The sequence below is a fragment of the Lissotriton helveticus genome, chromosome 4_1 (assembly GCF_964261635.1).
Source record: "Lissotriton helveticus chromosome 4_1, aLisHel1.1, whole genome shotgun sequence".
Classification (NCBI taxonomy): Eukaryota; Metazoa; Chordata; class Amphibia; order Caudata; family Salamandridae; genus Lissotriton; species Lissotriton helveticus.
Genome location: NC_136063.1, coordinates 437,611,210 through 437,632,641, shown reverse-complemented (window position 1 = coordinate 437,632,641; position 21,432 = coordinate 437,611,210).

Sequence of the window (21,432 nt, the reverse complement as noted above, 5' to 3'; positions counted from 1 at the left end):
ACCCCAACTATCCGGAGATTTGATCGTCCCGAGTAGTTTTCCAAATCTTCTAATTTTGACTAGAGCAATCTTGTCTGCTGTCACCTCGTTGACTTTCCGAATAGTGGAACTCATCTGGTCCTCCGGTGGGGCGATCCTTGATTCAGCCTCCTCTAGCCTTACTGGTATTCCGGCAATAGACACCTCAATTGTTTCCAGCCATGAATGTATCAAAGCAGTCTCTTGTGCCTGGGATCTTTTCATCTCCCTGATTTCCTCCAGTATTAGATTCAGGGGGTCTTTCATTTCCACCTGTTGCGAGCTGGGGCTGGAGGAGGGAGCTTCAGATTTCTCAAAAAGATTCTCATTTCTGCTACTAGCTAGTTCCCAGCCCTTCTCTGCTCCAGCTCCCAATGCATCTTTAAGAGTCTGCTGATTTTCCGGCGTAGACTGGTCTAAAGTATTTTCTATACTTTCCATACTTAGAACTAGATCAGCCGGAAGCTGTGGGACAGATATAGCGTATGTAGCCTCTGTAGCAACCTAACTTAAAGAACCCAGTATACAGTCTCCTTCCGCTAGTTCTGCTAAAACTGAAGATGTTACTAGAGCAGTCACTGGAGATACCGCAGCGGGTGTCATTGGCAAGCATGTAGGCTGGGGTGATGGAATAATTTGCAGTCCTTCAGCAATATTAGAAGTTGTTCCATCCTGAAAAGCTGCCAAGGGGGTTACTGAGGAGGGTAGTTTGGTTGACGAAGAACCTTGTGTCGCAGAGGGCTGAGTGCCCTTTTTAATGAAGATTTTTTTATTTTTTTTATTTATTTATTTATACCATTTATAGAGCGCACTATCACCTTGCAGGAATCCTGGCGCTAAGCAGCTCAAAAGTTGAAGGTAGTCAGAGTCAGAGACAGAAGCCAGCCAGCTAGTTCTTGGGGAACAGCCAGGTTTTCATACATCTCCTAAACGGGAGAAGTTCCCTGATTTGCCTGATCTCCCAGGGAAGTTTGTTCCACCGTCTTGCAGCTGCCACTCCAAAGGATCTACCCCCTGACCTGACTTTCCTAAATCTTGGCACCTTCACCAGTCTGGCCGAAGACGAACAGGGCAGTCTTAAAGGGGTGTACCAGTCAAATTTTCTGCGCAGGAGCACAGATCCTATCCCATGAAGGGCTTTAAAAACCAGGCAGAGAGATTTAAAGTGCACTCTCTGTCTCAAAGGGAGCCAGTGAAGTTTTTCCAAAGCTGCAGAAGCGGTGGACCTTCTAGGCAGCCCTAAAACTAGTCTGGCTGCTGCTGACTGGATCCTTTGTAGTCTGTCCAGCAGGAAGTTGGGGGAGTCCAGCAGGAGGGTGTTACAGTAGTCAAGTGCTGAGAGTACCGCCCACCACAATGCTACAGTGGCGGGCACATCCTAATGCCCCCCACGGGACCCCCGCCCTTATGGCGGGCGGTCCCAATCCCCGTCAGGATGGCGGACAGGCAAAGTCCACCCGCCATCCTAATGACCCCCTAAGTCTTTCCAGCAGGATTCTGTGATTTACCGTATCAAATGCGGCAGACAGGTCGAGCAGGATCAGGGCTGCTGAGGAGGAACGTTGCACTCCCAATCGCTCCCTTAATCGGCCCCTCAATAAGAGTGCTGGATGTAGGGGCAGAAGATTTTTGTTGTTGTGGGGGCAATAGCTCTTGTGAAGGAAGATTCACCGGGATGTCCATCCTCTTCTGTGGTGCTCTCTGAACTGTAACTTGATTGATTTGTGGAGACCGGAGTTTTTGTGACAGAAGACGCCCCTTTCGTTTGCCTAAGGCGCTTTTTTCCTGTCACCGCCTCTACCCTGGCTACAGCATTAGCCTGCTTTAGATGTCTTCCCATTATAAAGTCAATTGCTCAATTTTCTCAGCCTTGTTACGAAACTTCCAACGTGACACAGCAACCCCAACTCTTTTTATCTTGATGTGACCCTTAGGTACCCTTAGGCACCCTTAGATCCCACCAGTTCCAGGGACTCGTTAAGCCAAAATCAGCTGTTTCTTAATGTTCTTACTCAAGGAGTGTGTTAATTTGAGAACATTTTATCCAGGCACAGCGCAGAACAATCAATCAAGCGTACAAGTCTCTGCTACTCTTATACACGGGACACTAGAGGCAGAGTTCTTGCCGCTGTTTTCCACCGCGCCTCCATTGGATCCGGAAGCCTTCAAGTGCTCTGCGACTCTTACAAACAACTTCAACTGGGCACAGCACAGTCAATCGAGTGTTTGTTGCCTCCAATGCTCCTACACACCAGCCAGAAACAGCTTGCGTCTTCAAATGCTTAACAAAAGCCCTTCATTAGTTGCAGGGGCGCTTTAAATAGATCAAAAAAACCTTTAACCGCTATTCGGCATCCATTCAGTCCTTGTTAGTACGTGGTTCCTCCTGGTCACGTCCATACACTAAAGCCCTAAAGAAAACGGGTCTAAGCGGAAAAGCGCTTTGGAATTACGCTTTAGAATCGTTGCAGCCGCGCTTAATAGATGAAAAAGCTGCTGCATTCCGCCGCCCGCTGCTTCTCCCCCTACTAGATGTTCAACCACCATTCAGTCCTTTTCGCAGTTACTTGTTTCCTCCTGGTCACATCTAGTTGGAGAATGTGCTTGAAGCGGGTCCATGCGGTAAAGCGATTTGAAGTTGCGCTCTGGAATCATTTGGAATTCTTTCACAGATGCCGCCTCGGTGAATATTCAGCCCGGCTTCCGGAGCACTGCTTCTATTTCCATTTCCTCACCACTGTGCAATATGTTCTGAGGGGTGGGGCCAGGGTCACCTCGGCTACGGAGGGGCGGGAATCTCCAGTAGCCCATCAGCCGTCACGCCTTTTTTATTTTGGAAGAGATTGCTAGCTCCAGAACTTATCTACAGCGAGTTTATGAGAAAAGTCAGATGGTTGGCAAGATGCTTGCCGGTAGCACCAAAATCAAACAGGAGGCAGCCACCATTACGGAAATTATTGACCCCAAAACAAGATTGATTTTTACAGGAAAAGAGGAGATAGCTCAAATCTTTCTTGACCATTATTCTCAGCTATACACCACCAGATATGAAGTTGGAGTGACTCAAATCAACAACTATTTTGATCGGGTCGAGCTCCCTACTCTTTCAGGGCCTACAGCCAAACAGCTTCTGCTAGACATATCTGAGGAGGAAATAATGAATGTAATAAAATCTATTTTAGGAGCAAAAGAGTGCGGAGCAGACGGTCTTCCAATCAAATTTTATAAGACCTTTTAGAAAGAGCTGACCCCTTTTTTGCAAAAACTTTTTAATAATATTACTCAGGAAGACTGCATCCCCCCTAGTTTTAAGGTATCAATTTTGGTAAGTTTTGTCAAAAAGGGGAAAAATCGTAAAGATATTAATGCGTACAGGCCAATCAGTCTTCTTAATGTGGATTTTAAAAATAATAATGAAAATTTGGGCACAACGTTTTACTCCCATCGCCCAGGAGTTAATTCACTGCGATCAAACTGGGTTCGTAGTGGGAAGGTCCATGTCCTCTAACACCAGGTTTTTAATTCAAGCCCTTGATTAGGTGACAAACAATAAAATACCTACTATTATTACCATGGTCGACGCTGAAAAAGCATTCGACCTGGTAAACTGGGATGCACTGTTTTGTGGTTTAGGTAAATTCGGCACCCCGGTGCAAGTCTTAAACATGCTGAGAAATATTTATCAAGGTGCTCTAGCTCGAGTGATAGTTAATGGAGATTCAATAGGGACCATGGATATAAACCGTGGTACTAGTAAGTCCAATTGGTCGCACACTGCTTGTCCTATCAGCTTGTTGCCCCAAAGCATTGTGGTCCATGAAGTAAGCATCAGCGGGTGCGCCTCTGCCAGGGTCTTGAGCAAAAAATCACTGTTGTGTTGGCCATCCCTGGACACGTATTTCGAGGTTGTTACCTCTCGTCAGCAAGGAATAGGTATATATGTAGGGGTGCTGCGTAGGCTGCCAAAAAATATCCTCAGGTCCGGTACCACTCGTGGCACGCAGGTGCGTAGCCCGGGCTCGTCAGCTGATACCTACTACATCGACCATCATGCTCCGGGGTCACACGCTGATGGGACGAGCAGTGTGCGAACTCATTTGGAAACACAATTTATACAGGCTCCATTGAGCCGGTGGAGGTGACGACCTCGAGATTCTGCACCTGCGCGCCATAAGAGGTATCTGGACCTACGAATATTTTTGGCTGCCCATGCAGCAACCCCTTGCACACGCCTAATCCCTGCTGACGAGCGTTAATGAACGCGAAACACGTGTCCAGGGATGGCAAGCACATCAGTGAACACCTTCAAGATTCAAGACTCGGGTAGAAGCGCACCCGCTGATACCTACTACATTGACCATCATGCTCCGGGGTCACACGCTGATGGGACGAGCAGTGTGCGACCTCATTTGGAAATACTATTTATACAGGCTCCCTTGAGCCGGTGGAGGTGACGACCTCGAGATTCCGCACCTGCGCGCCATAAGAGGTATCTGGACCTACGAATATTTTCGGCAGCCCATGCAGCAACCACGTGCACACGCCTAATCCCTGCTGACGAGCGTTAATGAACGCGAAACACGTGTCCAGGGATGGCAAGCACATCAGTGAACACCCTCAAGATTCAAGACTCGGGTAGAAGCACACCCGCTGATACCTACTACATCGACCATCATGCTCCCGGGTCACACGCTGATGGGACTAGCAGTGTGCGACCTCATTTGGAAATACTATTTATACAGGCTCGCTTGAGCCGGTGGAGGTGACAACCTCGAGATTCCGCACCTGTGCGCCATAAGAGGTATCTGGACCTACGAATATTTTCGGCAGCCCATGCAGCAACCCCGTGCACACGCCTAATCCCTGCTGACGAGCGTTAATGAACGCGAAACACGTGTCCAGGGATGGCAAGCACATCAGTGAACACCCTCAAGATTCAAGACTCGGGTAGAAGCACACCCGCTGATACCTGCTACATCGACCATCATGCTCCGGGGTCACACACTGATTGGACGAGCAGTGTGCGACCTCATTTGGAAATACTATTTATACAGGCTCCCTTGAGCCGGTGAAGGTGACGACCTCGAGATTCCGCACCTGCGCGCCATAGGAGGTATCTGGACCTACGAATATTTTCGGCAGCCCATGCAGCAACCCCGTGCACACGCCTAATCCCTGCTGACGAGCGTTAATGAACGCGAAACACGTGTCCAGGGATGGCAAGCACATCAGTGAACACCCTCAAAATTCAAGACTCGGGTAGAAGCGCACCCGCTGATACCTACTACATCGACCATCATGCTCCGGGGTCACACGCTGATGGGACGAGCAGTGTGCGACCTCATTTGGAAATACTAATTATACAGGCTCCCTTGAGGCGGTGGAGGTGACGACCTTGAGATTCCGCACCTGCGCGCCATAAGAGGTATCTGGACCTACGAATATTTTCGGCAGCCCATGCAGCAACCCCGTGCACACGCCTAATCCCTGCTGACGAGCGTTAATGAACGCGAAACACGTGTCCAGGGATGGCAAGCACATCAGTGAACACCCTCAAGATTCAAGACTCGGGTAGAAGCGTACCCGCTGATACCTACTACATCGACCATCATGCTCCGGGGTCACACGCTGATGGGACGAGCAGTGTGCGACCTCATTTGGAAATACTATTCATACAGGCTCCCTTGAGCCGGTGGAGGTGACGACCTCGAGATTCCGCACCTGCGCGCCATAAGAGGTATCTGGACCTACGAATATTTTCGGCAGCTCATGCAGCAACCCCGTGCACACGCCTAATCCCTGCTGACGAGCATTAATGAACGCGAAACACGTGTCCAGGGATGGCAAGCAAATCAGTGAACACCCTCAAGATTCAAGACTTTGGTAGAAGCGCACCCGCTGATACCTACTACATCGACCATCATGCTCCGGGGTCACACGCTGATGGGACGAGCAGTGTGCGACCTCATTTGGAAATACTATTTATACAGGCTTCCTTGAGTCGGTGGAGGTGACGACCTCGAGATTCCGCACCTGCGCGCCATAGGAGGTATCTGGACCTACGAATATTTTCGGCAGCCCATGCAGCAACCCCGTGCACACACCTGATCCCTGCTGACGAGCGTAAATGAACGCGAAACACGTGTCCAGGGATGGCAAGCACATCAGTGAACACCCTCAAGATTCAAGACTCGGGTAGAAGCGCACCCGCTGATACCTACTACATCGACCATCATGCTCCGGGGTCACACGCTGATGGGACGAGCAGTGTGCGACCTAATTTGGAAATACTATTTATACAGGCTCCCTTGAGCCGGTGGAGGTGACGACCTCGAGATTCCGCACCTGCGCGCCATAAGAGGTATCTGGACCTACGAATATTTTCGGCAGCCCATGCAGCAACCCCGTGCACACGCCTAATCCCTGCTGACGAGCGTTAATGAACGCGAAACACGTGTCCAGGGATGGCAAGCACATCAGTGAACACCCTCAAGATTCAAGACTCGGGTAGAAGCACACCCGCTGATACCTGCTACATCGACCATCATGCTCCGGGGTCACACACTGATTGGACGAGCAGTGTGCGACCTCATTTGGAAATACTATTTATACAGGCTCCCTTGAGCCGGTGAAGGTGACGACCTCGAGATTCCGCACCTGCGCGCCATAGGAGGTATCTGGACCTACGAATATTTTCGGCAGCCCATGCAGCAACCCCGTGCACACGCCTAATCCCTGCTGACGAGCGTTAATGAACGCGAAACACGTGTCCAGGGATGGCAAGCACATCAGTGAACACCCTCAAGATTCAAGACTCGGGTAGAAGCGTACCCGCTGATACCTACTACATCGACCATCATGCTCCGGGGTCACACGCTGATGGGACGAGCAGTGTGCGACCTCATTTGGAAATACTATTCATACAGGCTCCCTTGAGCCGGTGGAGGTGACGACCTCGAGATTCCGCACCTGCGCGCCATAAGAGGTATCTGGACCTACGAATATTTTCGGCAGCTCATGCAGCAACCCCGTGCACACGCCTAATCCCTGCTGACGAGCATTAATGAACGCGAAACACGTGTCCAGGGATGGCAAGCACATCAGTGAACACCCTCAAGATTCAAGACTTTGGTAGAAGCGCACCCGCTGATACCTACTACATCGACCATCATGCTCCGGGGTCACACGCTGATGGGACGAGCAGTGTGCGACCTCATTTGGAAATACTATTTATACAGGCTTCCTTGAGTCGGTGGAGGTGACGACCTCGAGATTCCGCACCTGCGCGCCATAGGAGGTATCTGGACCTACGAATATTTTCGGCAGCCCATGCAGCAACCCCGTGCACACACCTGATCCCTGCTGACGAGCGTAAATGAACGCGAAACACGTGTCCAGGGATGGCAAGCACATCAGTGAACACCCTCAAGATTCAAGACTCGGGTAGAAGCGCACCCGCTGATACCTACTACATCGACCATCATGCTCCGGGGTCACACGCTGATGGGACGAGCAGTGTGCGACCTAATTTGGAAATACTATTTATACAGGCTCCCTTGAGCCGGTGGAGGTGACGACCTCGAGATTCCGCACCTGCGCGCCATAAGAGGTATCTGGACCTACGAATATTTTCGGCAGCCCATGCAGCAACCCCGTGCACACGCCTAATCCCTGCTGACGAGCGTTAATGAACGCGAAACACGTGTCCAGGGATGGCAAGCACATCAGTGAACACCCTCAAGATTCAAGACTCGGGTAGAAGCACACCCGCTGATACCTGCTACATCGACCATCATGCTCCGGGGTCACACACTGATTGGACGAGCAGTGTGCGACCTCATTTGGAAATACTATTTATACAGGCTCCCTTGAGCCGGTGAAGGTGACGACCTCGAGATTCCGCACCTGCGCGCCATAGGAGGTATCTGGACCTACGAATATTTTCGGCAGCCCATGCAGCAACCCCGTGCACACGCCTAATCCCTGCTGACGAGCGTTAATGAACGCGAAACACGTGTCCAGGGATGGCAAGCACATCAGTGAACACCCTCAAAATTCAAGACTCGGGTAGAAGCGCACCCGCTGATACCTACTACATCGACCATCATGCTCCGGAGTCACACGCTGATGGGACGAGCAGTGTGCGACCTCATTTGGAAATACTAACTATACAGGCTCCCTTGAGGCGGTGGAGGTGACGACCTTGAGATTCCGCACCTGCGCGCCATAAGAGGTATCTGGACCTACGAATATTTTCGGCAGCCCATGCAGCAACCCCGTGCACACGCCTAATCCCTGCTGACGAGCGTTAATGAACGCGAAACACGTGTCCAGGGATGGCAAGCACATCAGTGAACACCCTCAAGATTCAAGACTCGGGTAGAAGCGTACCCGCTGATACCTACTACATCGACCATCATGCTCCGGGGTCACACGCTGATGGGACGAGCAGTGTGCGACCTCATTTGGAAATACTATTCATACAGGTTCCCTTGAGCCGGTGGAGGTGACGACCTCGAGATTCCGCACCTGCGCGCCATAAGAGGTATCTGGAACTAGGAATATTTCCGGCAGCCCATGCAGCAACCCCGTGCACACGCCTAATCCCTGCTGACGAGCATTAATGAACGCGAAACACGTGTCCAGGGATGGCAAGCACATCAGTGAACACCCTCAAGATTCAAGACTTTGGTAGAAGCGCACCCGCTGATACCTAATACATCGACCATCATGCTCCGGGGTCACACGCTGATGGGACGAGCAGTGTGCGACCTCATTTGGAAATACTATTTATACAGGCTTCCTTGAGCCGGTGGAGGTGACGACCTCGAGATTCCGCACCTGCGCGCCATAAGAGGTATCTGGACCTACGAATATTTTCGGCAGCCCATGCAGTAACCCCGTGCACACGCCTAATCCCTGCTGACGAGCGTTAATGAACGCGAAACACGTGTCCAGGGATGGCAAGCACATCAGTGAACACCCTCAAGATTCAAGACTCGGGTAGAAGCGCACCCGCTGATACCTACTACATCGACCATCATGCTCCGGGGTCACACGCTGATGGGACGAGCAGTGTGCGACCTCATTTGGAAATACTATTTATACAGGCTTCCTTGAGCCGGTGGAGGTGACGACCTCGCGATTCCGCACCTGCGCGCCACAAGAGGTATCTGGACCTATGAATATTTTCGGCAGCCCATGCAGCAACCCCGTGCACACGCCTGATCCCTTGTTAAAATAAATTCGTCGGGTCGGGGACAATCGATATTTGCCTGGCGGTATTGCCTCTGTGACCCTCTAGTCATTTAATCAATGAAGAGGCAGGCGCTGGAGACTGGAAAGCAGGAAACAAGGTTTTTATTCTCTCCGGAGGAGAACACAGCAAAACGGACAGCAGGTATCGTTCTGAGGTGCTCTAACTTATGTTTGAGGCCTGGCCCCTTATATACAGTGTTTGCGGTTTTTATTACAGTTTACATACATATGATAAAGCTTTGATGTACGGAAAGACATTCCCGGAATCCCCCCTTCGGGCCCGTTCCCACACACATTTACAGTTGAAGTCCCCACCCTAGTCACAACAGGAGATGAGTATCGCGCAGCTGGATATTCCGCCGATTCATGGAATGTGGGGGTCGATCGGATCTCATGGGGAGGGGGCTTTGATCAACCCGGGGATCCTTTGATGGGGGAAGCTTTCTATTGTGCGGGGAGGGGCAAGGAATAGTATCGGCAGAGCTGGGTGTCGGCCTGGGAACGGGGAAGACAAACGGGCACACGGGGAAAAAGGGGGTTTGCATCCAAGGGCCGGGGATCATGAAAGGGAAGAAGGGAGGTGTCGCGCTGGGAACAGGATGAGGGCCTGGGGCAGAGCAGCGCCGAAGAGGGGTTTATGATTCAAGGCAGGTGCAAGCAGGGGGTTGGTCAGCGTGCAGGCTTAGTGAGGGCGAAGGGCTATGTCAGGGGCCAGCGGCATGCAAAAGGGTTCGTTCTGATCAGGGCATCTTAAAATGGCGGGTGCGCACGACAAAAGTGTGGCATCAGGGGAAGAGGCAAGATGGCGCAGATAATGTTCACCAAACCGTACTAATTTTCAACAGTCCTCCCTTTAACATATTCAAGACATCTTGCTGGTTCATTTTCTACTCGGTTCTATTGTGGTGGGCATGAGAAAGAAAACGGTAGGAACCCTAGATGAAAGAGTTGTAAACAATACATTTTGAGATTTCTAGTTTTTTTTAGGAGGTGGACCTATTTGATAAACTTTGATAAACTTGTTCAGCAGGAAAGTCATAGAAATGCAATACAAAAATGATTCCGTAGCGAGAGCAGCAAGTACATTTCATAACGTGGACTGGTAGGTTATTACATATATCAGATTCGGATTGGAGCATGATCAATACAATGGCGGCTGGGAGAGAAATGAGGCGCAGCAGAAACGGTGATTGAGGACGTCAAAATGTTCGTAGTTAACGAGTTCTCAGTATTCTTTGTTGTCTTTCGTTGGCGCTGTGGAGCACCGGCGATGGAGCTACGGGTCCAGCTCTATTCTAGGTCTCGCGTTGCAGGGCACGACCTTTCCCTCGTATTCCTGGTCGGAAAGGTCCTTTTCGCCCTGTGTCCTTTGAGGTGATTGTCAGAAAGTTCAGATGGAAGGAGAGCGTACAAAACAGTCCATAGGGTAGGTCGGAGAAAAAGGGGGATGGAGCAAGGCCAAATTAGGAACAAACTAGGGGAACGAGAGACTTCAGATGGGCGGGCTCATGACCGAGTCTAGAGAGCGGGGACCTTTCGGCACACATTCGAACATAGAGCGGGGGCATCAGGTTAGCCCTTTCTTCTCACTTTGCTGGAGGTAGTGCCTCGTCCTGTAGCTCTGTTCTGTCGCGGTCTCGCCTTGGCCCATGTCGCAGGTGTTCCATAGTCTGCAGTCAGGCCTCGTGCTCCCACATCCGGTCCTTCTCTCTCCTGACAGCCGTACCCTTAAACGAGTTTGAAAAGACAGTCTTTAGAGAATTTGCAGAGGAAGGTAATCACAAAAGTCTATTTCTCTCCCAGCTTCAGACAGAAATGAAAACGTCCGTTATTTTAGGGTTCACAACTAACATATAAATGACCGATGACGGGCCTGTTGGATGTACTATGACTTTCTTTCATAATTATTTATTACAGTTTCGACAGTTTATCTGATGGAGACCTACCTTCGTAAGACGAGCTTGACAAAGATAAGCCGTTCTCTAGGGTTTTATATATACCAAGGGTACTGTGTGCTATCGACATGGTACTAAACAGGTATTTTGCTGAGGGACGAACATAGGCTAAACATTTCTTTTTATCAATGCGTCCTGTTTTTCAACTAAACATTTTTCACTTTCGGCAGGGTTCATTTCAACGATTTCTTCACTTTGGTCTAGTCTTTTAACCTTGTAAAACACCATTCTGGTTCCTACGTAGCTTCCTACGGCCTGATTACTTTATCAGAAAAGACAGGGGTCTTATGGGAAACAACTAGGGACATAGAAAACTTATGGTAAGGGCGTAAATCGACCCATCTCTCACAACCGGGAATGAGGGGTAGTTTCATAACTCCAGTTTGGAGCGGCTGATACAGGGGATGTAACAGGGGTGATCATTTTTCCTGTTTGGGTATTGCGACAATTCGGGGCGGGGAGGGTCGCGTATTCTGAGGTCCCTTTTTTATACCATAGGAGCCGTTGACATGTAGTTCCCTTATTACGGGCCAGATTAGGGAACCTCTGTCGTCTTACCTGTCCTTTCCCTTACGGCCCAACCTCGGTTCATTGACTTCTGGCGGAAAAGGAGAGGTAATGACACGGTCTCAGGGTGATTGTATTAAAGACAAGTTTTTGTGCAAATACTGACGGTATTTGAAGCCAATTAGGTGGTGTGCTAGGGGTGGCAGTCTGCCAATTTCGGGGCTAATCGCTCGGAAGAGTGGGAGTGCAAAAATAGAGGGAGAGAGAGAGAGAGAGAGAGAGAGAGGGAGAGAGAGAGAGAGAGGGAGAGAGAGAGGGAGAGAGAGAGAGAGAGAGAGAGAGGGAGAGAGAGAGAGAGAGAGGGAGAGAGAGAGGGAGAGAGAGAGAGAGAGAGAGAGAGAGAGAGAGAGAGAGAGAGAGAGAGAGAGAGAGTGCAACGGCAGGCTAAATAGTACACGTGCAACAGAGAGGGTGGCAGTGTATTCAAGAAAGGCTACTTAGTGCATTACACAGTAAAGGGCATTCACGGGTCTGCGTTAGAATCTTGTAATCATGCAGTTTGAGCATTAGACAGGGTAGAGGGGACGTGCCTTGAGAAAAAGGAAAGAAGAAAGGAGGTACCATGTTGTCGCACTTTCTCGCATTCTCGGTCCTTCGACCAGTTGGGTCAACGCCTCCGTCACACACACACATTCTCTCATAGTTTCGCATCATACGTGACATGGGTTCATTCGTGTGGTCTGGTTTAAGGGTGATCACTTTTTATCAGGTCATACTAATTTTACGGGTTTGTTCGATACGTGAGTAGTTAGTAGGCGTGCTTAGGCACCACCTTGCAGCGCTAGTCTGCTTCGTACATTAGACACGGCAAGGCTTCAGGTCTTCGCCACACCTCGGCTGTAATCTCTGATGTAACCTGCAGAGGGAGGGAAAAAGGGGTGGGGGGGGGGGAGACAGCATTTGCGCATATTCAAATACATGGATTCATAAGTCCTTTACTTACCTCTTACTCGTCCTTCCTCCTCGGGGCAGAGTCCCGGGGGTATGGTTTCTGGGGTCGGGAGGGGAGAGGGGCAGTGTGCCCTTATAGGTCGGGTGTAGGAAAACGTTAAGAAGAAAACCAAAGATACCTAGTGTGAGGTATCCAGTTGGTAGGTGCATCTAGCTATCGGGGTCCTTAAATCTCCTCCAACGCTGTGACATTCTGCGGTTCATTAGTTCTTTGGACAACTCTGTTCCCTAGTACCTTCGAGCGTTGTACTTCATAATATTTACATCATTTCATTTCACCCCTTTTTTTTTTTTTTTTTTTTTTTTTTTACATTCCCCATTTACACCGTTCGTTTTACCCATCCTTGGAAGTCGAGGTCTTCCTCCATGCGAGAGTTCATGACTCAGTCGCGTACTTTGAAGGCAGAGTGTCGTGTTGTCGATCCGATCCGACCTCCAGGGCTGGGCAACCATCTTCTTTCAACCTTAAAGAGAGAGCAGAGTAGGGTGCACAGAAAAGAACTTTCCCACCGATCCCACATTTTTAAAATAAAACATGCAATACCCGTCCATAGTTTCGAAAACCTTTATTTTGCAAAATCATTTCAGCACGTGGATTATGAGGGTGCGGTCGTATTTGGCCGGACGTGGCAATGGCTAAAGTGCGTACAGTGGGGGTGTCGTCTTGCAGCAATAAATACATTGGAAAGTTTTATTCATTCATTTGTAAGAAACTAAAACGTCTATTAATTGGCTGGGGGTTCGGGGGCATTTATTTCATAATTTAGAAGCATAATCATAATAGTCGCAATCAGATTTCCTATATGCATACCGTATGTGTGCGTCATAAATGGGGTTATACATCAGCAACGAAAATATAATACACCGCACATTTGTAATCAACATTTTTAATGGGACCCTTTCACAATGTTCGTCGAGCGAACTCTCCTTGTCTTTTCTAGCCAAGTGTACGAAGGATCATATAAGTCTCAGAACATCAAGTTTGTATTAGTGCGAAGGAACACCACGAGGTGTTCGTAAGTTCCTATTGATACCAGCGCCATTTTGGGCGGGGCCGGCTCAGTCCGTAAGTAGCATCAGGGAAAAATGTTTCCTACAACCGGCAGTTGGACCAGAGTCCTTTTCGGCAGTTCTAGTATTCATGCTAACAGAGGGAGTGGCAATGTCATGCTTGTTTCGTTAGTGATCAAGGCAGCCGTCCCTTACCGGAAGCCTGCAGGGGCCGAAGGCTCCGCCGGGGACCTTTGTACAATCTTCAAGGCTGCGGAGATGCTGTCGGAGATGGGGGCTCGTGCCCCAGTGGGCAAGTGTCCGAGTCATATTGCTGGTCAAAGTTACTCTAGCGGCCGGGGCCCGCCTTCCAGCGGACCCAGACGCCATTTTGAGGCCCTACAGGGGCCACTCTCGTCGAGTTTGCAAGAGTGGAAGAGATCCTTCGGAGTGAAAAGGAAGAGGGCTCTGTTTTGTGAAAGCAGGACGTTCGGCTGGGGTGCAGCTGTGATGCCCCCACCTGGGGGGCGAGGGAGACTCGTTTGCGCCGTCTCCTTCTTCCGGTGCACCCCATGCTGCTCTTTTTCATCGGCCCGCACGAAGGTCTCTCCCCATCCGGTGCTCCCCAAGTCTCGTGCTCAGTGCTGTGGGAGTATGGCCATCTGTGGCACACACTCGGTGCTGCGCAAGTATCGGTGCAGTCATTGCATATTCGGTGCTCCGAAAATATGGGCACCATTGCACGTTCGGTGCTGCGCAAGTATTGGGGCACCATCGCCTGACTGGGGGTGTCCGGTGTTGGGCCGGGGGCTGGGAGACCTCCTATCGGTGGAGGTGGGAGAGGCTCGTCCGCGTCGCCTCTCCCTCACAGCCCGACCTGGACGCATTCCTGCAGAGGTATGGACAGGGCATCCCGCCGCCCCGAGCTGCTGCGGTTGTTACGGAAGGGAAAAGAAAGAGGTGCCTCGTTCTTCTCTGGTCATGTGGCGGGACTACTTAAGACTATCCAGGCCCGTTGCGGCTGGCCGAGGAGACATGTGGCGGGACTACCTACAACTGCCCCGGCTGCTGGCTCCTGCCTCTCCTCCGGCTCCCCCATACGTTAAGATTTCCCGACCAAGAGTTGGCAGCAGGGCCCGCCTTATATGGGTTGCCGCCGGTTGGGCGTAGCCGTAACCCTACCCTACTTTGGAAGGTTCCAGAATGTGGGGGGGGCGAATGTTCTATTGACTTTTCATGTTCTACAGTTTACCGTTCTTGTTTTTCTAGCGTTATTGTGTTTTCCCTTGCCTGTTATGTTAAAATAAAAGTTCGTGTTTATCAGTGGCTTACTGATTTCGTTTCCCATTTCTTTCTTTCCAGGTTGTTTCATGCTAAAATTTCTATTAACATAGTTTATGTAACATGGAAGCACGTGCAGGGGGATGACGCAGATTCATATATTACGTACACACAAACTCAGACGGGGGGTAGTAGAAAAGTACGACACGCAAGATCCGAAGACAAACATAAAACAGTGATTATTTGGCCAAAATTATCTTTTTCCGTCTGTTAACTTAGAACTAGGCTGGGTTCCCGTTTTTATATTGTCCGACCTAGGAAAACTCGAACATGCCGCTGAAATCGTTCTGACGGAACCTGTGCCATCGGGCATAGTCAAACGTGGTGGTTCTATCTGGTCTGTCCGTGCGAGTCGGATTTTTCTTTGTCTCGCGCTTTTTCTCATTCTGCTGGCCTGTCATTCCTGTCGGCCCTTTGCCTTTGCTCATGCTCAGTAGAGTCGGGCATTGGGCTTTCCAGTGTCCGACATATCTACAAAAAGCGCATTGGTCTGGCCCTAAGTCTGGCCGTCTTTTGCGTAGTGTCGGGGGATAACTTTTGGGTAGCGGTGTCCCGGGGTTGTCCTGTCGGTATATTTCTCTACCTGGTTTGTCCTCGTCTTTTCTCTGTCATTGCATAGCCTCTCTGCGCCACATACCGAGACTGTCGAGCATAATAGGCGTTGTCTTATTATTGCGAAGGGCTATTTCCAACGTTTCTATTTTATCAAGGTCAAAGGATCCTGCCAGTGGCCACTGTTTGTCTTGACTTTCTTTGGTATACCTGTGCCACAATTTATTATAGGCTATGGTAACTAATCCATAGTTTATGAACATGTCCTTATTAGGGGTGCCTTCTAGTGGAGCTATATGGTCCACCTCTAATACACGGTCCGGGCTGAACCAATTATCAATCAATGGGGAGAAGACAGACATGACGGCTCGTAACGAGGGACTAAAAAGTCAGCACTGCCTATCTTATCACTAGGTGCAAAGACTAGACAGAATATTCCTATTCTTCGTTGTTTGCAGGCAGTGAATACCTCATGAACAAAAATAAAAAAGAGTAACCAATAACGAGGAACAATCAAACAATCAAATAAATAAATAAGATAGAGAAAGGACAATGGGGAGAGTAAGTAGGGCGCAAAAGTCTGCGTCCTCTACCCTTTCACTAACCGCAAAGAGGAATCTGTTGTTTCCGGTTTGCAGACAGAGAATCTCCAGAAGACAATCTGCGAACAGTAGTTCGGGGTTAAAGAACCCAGTTAATCAGTGAGGGAGAGGGGAGTCTCCCAAAAACCGTTAGGAAATAATAGAGTCAGTGGGGAAGAAAGATAGGTGCGACGGTTACGTTACCTATCCTTCACTGTTTGCAAAAGAGAAGGAGCCTACTGTTTCTCCGTGTGCAGACAGTGATTCTCCAAAATAAGTTAACAAAGAGTAATACTAGTATATATTGTAAACAATCAAGCAATCAATTATTTTCGCACTCCGTCATGTTTACACGACCTTACCCGGACCGTATGGACAGTTTCTTGTCTTCCGAATCCAGCGCCCGTTCGTCCTCTTTTTCTCATATTTCTCACGGCACTCCTAATGGTCCCCAGTCAGGACCGTAGATCACTCGAGAGAGGTCTGTTCGGAACTAGTGAAGTTCGGATGATCGGCTGCCAGACGAGGGTCTATTGGGCAAGAGCTCTCCCGATCGTTGCAGTCGTTCACTCTGTCGTCGGGACCTCTCCCACTGGATCCACGAGTCGCTGATGGGCCCCACGCTTGGGACGCCAATTGTTAAAATAAATTCGTCGGGTCGGGGACAATCGATATTTGCCCGGCGGTATTGCCTCTGTGACCCTCTAGTCATTTAATCAATGAAGAGGCAGGCGCTGGAGACTGGAAAGCAGGAAACAAGGTTTTTATTCTCTCCGGAGGAGAACACAGCAAAACGGACAGCAGGTATCGTTCTGAGGTGCTCTAACTTATGTTTGAGGCCTGGCCCCTTATATACAGTGTTTGCGGTTTTTATTACAGTTTACATACATATGATAAAGCTTTGATGTACGGAAAGACATTCCCGGAATCCCCCCTTCGGGCCCGTTCCCACACACATTTACAGTTGAAGTCCCCACCCTAGTCACAACAGGAGATGAGTATCGCGCAGCTGGATATTCCGCCGATTCATGGAATGTGGGGGTCGATCGGATCTCATGGGGAGGGGGCTTTGATCAACCCGGGGATCCTTTGATGGGGGAAGCTTTCTATTGTGCGGGGAGGGGCAAGGAATAGTATCGGCAGAGCTGGGTGTCGGCCTGGGAACGGGGAAGACAAACGGGCACACGGGGAAAAAGGGGGTTTGCATCCAAGGGCCGGGGATCATGAAAGGGAAGAAGGGAGGTGTCGCGCTGGGAACAGGATGAGGGCCTGGGGTAGAGCAGCGCCGAAGAGGGGTTTATGATTCAAGGCAGGTGCAAGCAGGGGGTTGGTCAGCGTGCAGGCTTAGTGAGGGCGAAGGGCTATGTCAGGGGCCAGCGGCATGCAAAAGGGTTCGTTCTGATCAGGGCATCTTAAAATGGCGGGTGCGCACGACAAAAGTGTGGCATCAGGGGAAGAGGCAAGATGGCGCAGATAATGTTCACCAAACCGTACTAATTTTCAACACCCTGCTGACGAGCGTTAATGAACACGAAACAAGTGTCCATGGATGGCAAGCACATCAGTGAACACCCTCAAGATTCAAGACTCGGGTAGAAGCGCACCCGCTGATACCTACTACATCGACCATCATGCTCCGGGGTCACACGCTGATGGGACGAGCAGTGTGCGACCTCATTTGAAAATAAACCGTGGTACTAGGCAAGGGTGTCCAATGTCTCCCCTACTCTTTACCTTTTTCATCTAACCCTTAGCTGTGAGAATCCATGGAAATCCCCTGATTAAAGCTCCATGCGATGGGATGTCCAAGTTAAAAGTATTCGTGGATGACATAATTCTGTATCTTGACCCGGTTAAACAGATCGTAGAAGAAGCCCTTTTAGAATTTGGTAAATTTGAACAAATAGGGGGTTATAAAATAAACCAAAACAAAACAGAGATTTTAGTGCTCAATACAGACTGCAACTTTTTACCCACGATTTTAAGAACTCAGGCCCTGAAAGAAGAGCCCATTAGATATTTGGGTATTTACGTCTCGAGTCATATAGATCAATTATTTGACTTAAATTACCTAGCGGTGCGAAATAAAATTAAAACCCCATTGGACAAGTGGTCCCTTTAACCACTGACTCTGATCGGGCGGATAGCACTTTTAAAAATGTCGATTCTCCCACTTATAATTTTCTTGTTTGTTAATGTACCCTTAAAAATCAATGCTAAATATTTTAAGGAAATTGATTCTATGTTTAAGGAATTTGTTTGGATCAGAAAGGTATCAAGGATTAAATTGTCCACACTACAACTAGAGACAAATCAAGCGGGTCTAGCTTTACCAAACATCCGCTCCTACTAGGAGGAAGCGTTATTAGATCTCACATCACGCTTACTGGAACCCAATGACCAGATGGCCACATATTTTTTGAAAGAATGACCGATGAGTTCAGCACACAAATTCCAGTGTTTTAATGACATTCAAACTACCTAAAAAGTCTCGTTATAAGACTGTTTGTGACTACTCGGATCGACTCCAGTCCTTTTTTAAACAAGCAAACTCATCTGGGTTTGCTTTTTTAAAACTGGAAGAATGTAGGGGGTTTGGCCTACAAATTCACTCCAGTCATCTTAGAAGATGGAAGGATATTGGCTTCGAAAATTTGGGCAAATTTTTTTATGGTATAGTGATTTCCTGGGAAGGATTACTAGCCAGAGCAGGGAATCGAGTTAAGCCAGGGTTTTTGGAATACATGCAGATTGTTAACTTTATTAAGAAACATAATCTCCTGCTAAGCGGGGTTCCAATTGCCCTGGTGAATGCTTTATATAAAGTAAAATTAAAGGGAGTAGGAAATTGGTACTCTCTAATTATGAAACAAAAGGTACCCCACGTGGTTGACAAATATTTGGGTAAAATAACTCGGGAGACGACTTGTTCCTTCACTCATCAGGAATGGCAGGCTATAGCCCGTGTAGGAAATAAGGCTCTGAGAGCAGCTAACTTCAAAAGGATGGCCTTTTTATCATGGTGGCTGGCCCATTATACTCCGAAAAAAGTTAAACAAATGTCATGCGGAAGTGGAGAATAAATGCTTCCGTTGTCTTGTACATGGTGGGGAGACTGGCTGCATATTTTTTTCACTTGCCCGAGGCTTGAAGTCTTTTGCAGAAATATTTTTTTGACAATGAGATAGCCTATTAAAAAAAGATTGACCCCGAGATTGAAGTGGCTCTCTTCGGGCTCTCCAAAGTTGGGCCAGATTTGACAAAAGCTGAAGAGATGTTTATTTCAATTTGTTCTATAGTAGCACACTCATTAATTCTCCAAAATTGGAGGATGGAAGAGATTCCATCTTACCTGAAATGGATAAATAAAATGTCAAGAATAAGGAGATTTGAGGAAGTTTATGCTAAACGGGTTGGTGCGATAAAAAAGTTTTTGGTGGTTTAGAAGTTCTTTGATAAGTTGGCTATACCTTTGGAATCTTAGCATTTTAGCACATTGCACTTAAGGAAACTTAGCACTTTACCATATTGCACTTTAAGCACCCTATCGGGGAGAAATAAAAGGAAAGAGAGGAAGGAAGGGGAAAAAAGTATTGTATTAATGCCAGATTTTGCACATGAAAATAAGTGGTAGATAATTCTACCGATTTTTTGTCATTCTCGTAATGATTATTTGGCACAAGACACTTTATGGTTCTTTAGTATGGGGAAGGTGCAATTGCGCTTTTTATGACGATGTTAATTTGATATGGTGGACTCCTAAGTTTCGTTTTAATTGAGGATGTGTCCATCTCTGCTATAAGGGTTTTAGATGTCACTTTTATATATATTGTGCATTGGCGTCAAGTTGGATCGATGTTGGATGTTTTTTTTTAAAATCTCCAGACGATCAATGATTTGCTATTTGTTCTTACTGCTCTGCTCAGCAAAAAATATTTTTTAAAAAAGAGTCTTCATTTCTTAATTATTCTCAGTTTGATTCACATGAGTGGAAGGTAGGTGTGAGGAGGAGGGTTGTCCAGCCAATGACCTTCTGTGTAGGGTGTTCATCTTTACTATTCCCAGTCAATATACCTTGTCCTTTGATGTGTGAGGTGCAAGGTCTAGGCACACCTGGCTGATAAATTGTGCAGGGGGGCACAGGAGGGGCACAAAGCATGTGCCCCAATGGGTGTGGGAAGTGTACTCTGGGTAGGGTGAAGGAGGAGCCCTGTGAATCTAGCCAGATTGCCCATGCCTGGCGACTGCCCTACCTAATACATTGTTTTCATGCTTTCCAGCGCCTTTACTGCTGCGGTGACTTGCCCGGGACACTGTATCGATTTTGCGGTTGATGGGTGACCCGGATGCGGAGGTGTGGAGTTATAGCAGGCAGGACATACATGCGTACACTGGGGGATATGTTCCTGTCCTCACCAGAGTGTCTGATGTGGACAGGAACAGTATTTCAGCACAGGAATTGTGTGCTGTTATTGTATGCGGAGTTGTGTTTTTACGTACCTGCGGTGTTGACTGCAGCGACGTCTTATTTGCTGGTATTGGATGAGGTATAGCTACGGAAGGGCTTGAAGAGCTGGATCCACAGCAGTCAGGACCGCATGGGGGTGACCGGGATTGTAGTTTCGCTCGCTGCAGTAGTGCCTCCACTGTCTCCTGGTTGCTGGATTCTCTGCTGCGGAGTGATGGGCTATTTGGGGCATCGTGATTTGTCCAGCGGTCAGGACATCATTACGCACATTGGTGTTTTGCTATTGACTCCCTCTGTCACCGCTGTGGAAGGAAATTTCTAGCGGATCACTTAACTCAGCTGTGTATGGGAAATGGGCTATGTTTGCCCATTGAAATATGGCAGACGCGAGGACCGCCGATAGAGTGCGGAAAAGGACATTTTCCGCCTCTGTCAGCACCCCGGATGTGCCTACGACCGCCATCATAATGTCCCCTGTCTCTTTTGACAGATTGTTCAAACAAGCTATACCAAACAATAGCTGCCTAAATTGTCAATCCGATCTTATGTCAACAGCATGGTGGGCAGATTTTGTCACCCGCCATAGCCCTGGGAAATGGGACCACCCGCAATGCAAAGTGCACCCCCCACCCCCTAAAATACCTGGGGGCCTGCTATGGTCCCCCAATGTCTAGGACCGCATGCCTTTCCGTGGCCGCATGTATCTTAATATGGACGGCGGTATCTACCAGACACCGCCACCATATTAAAA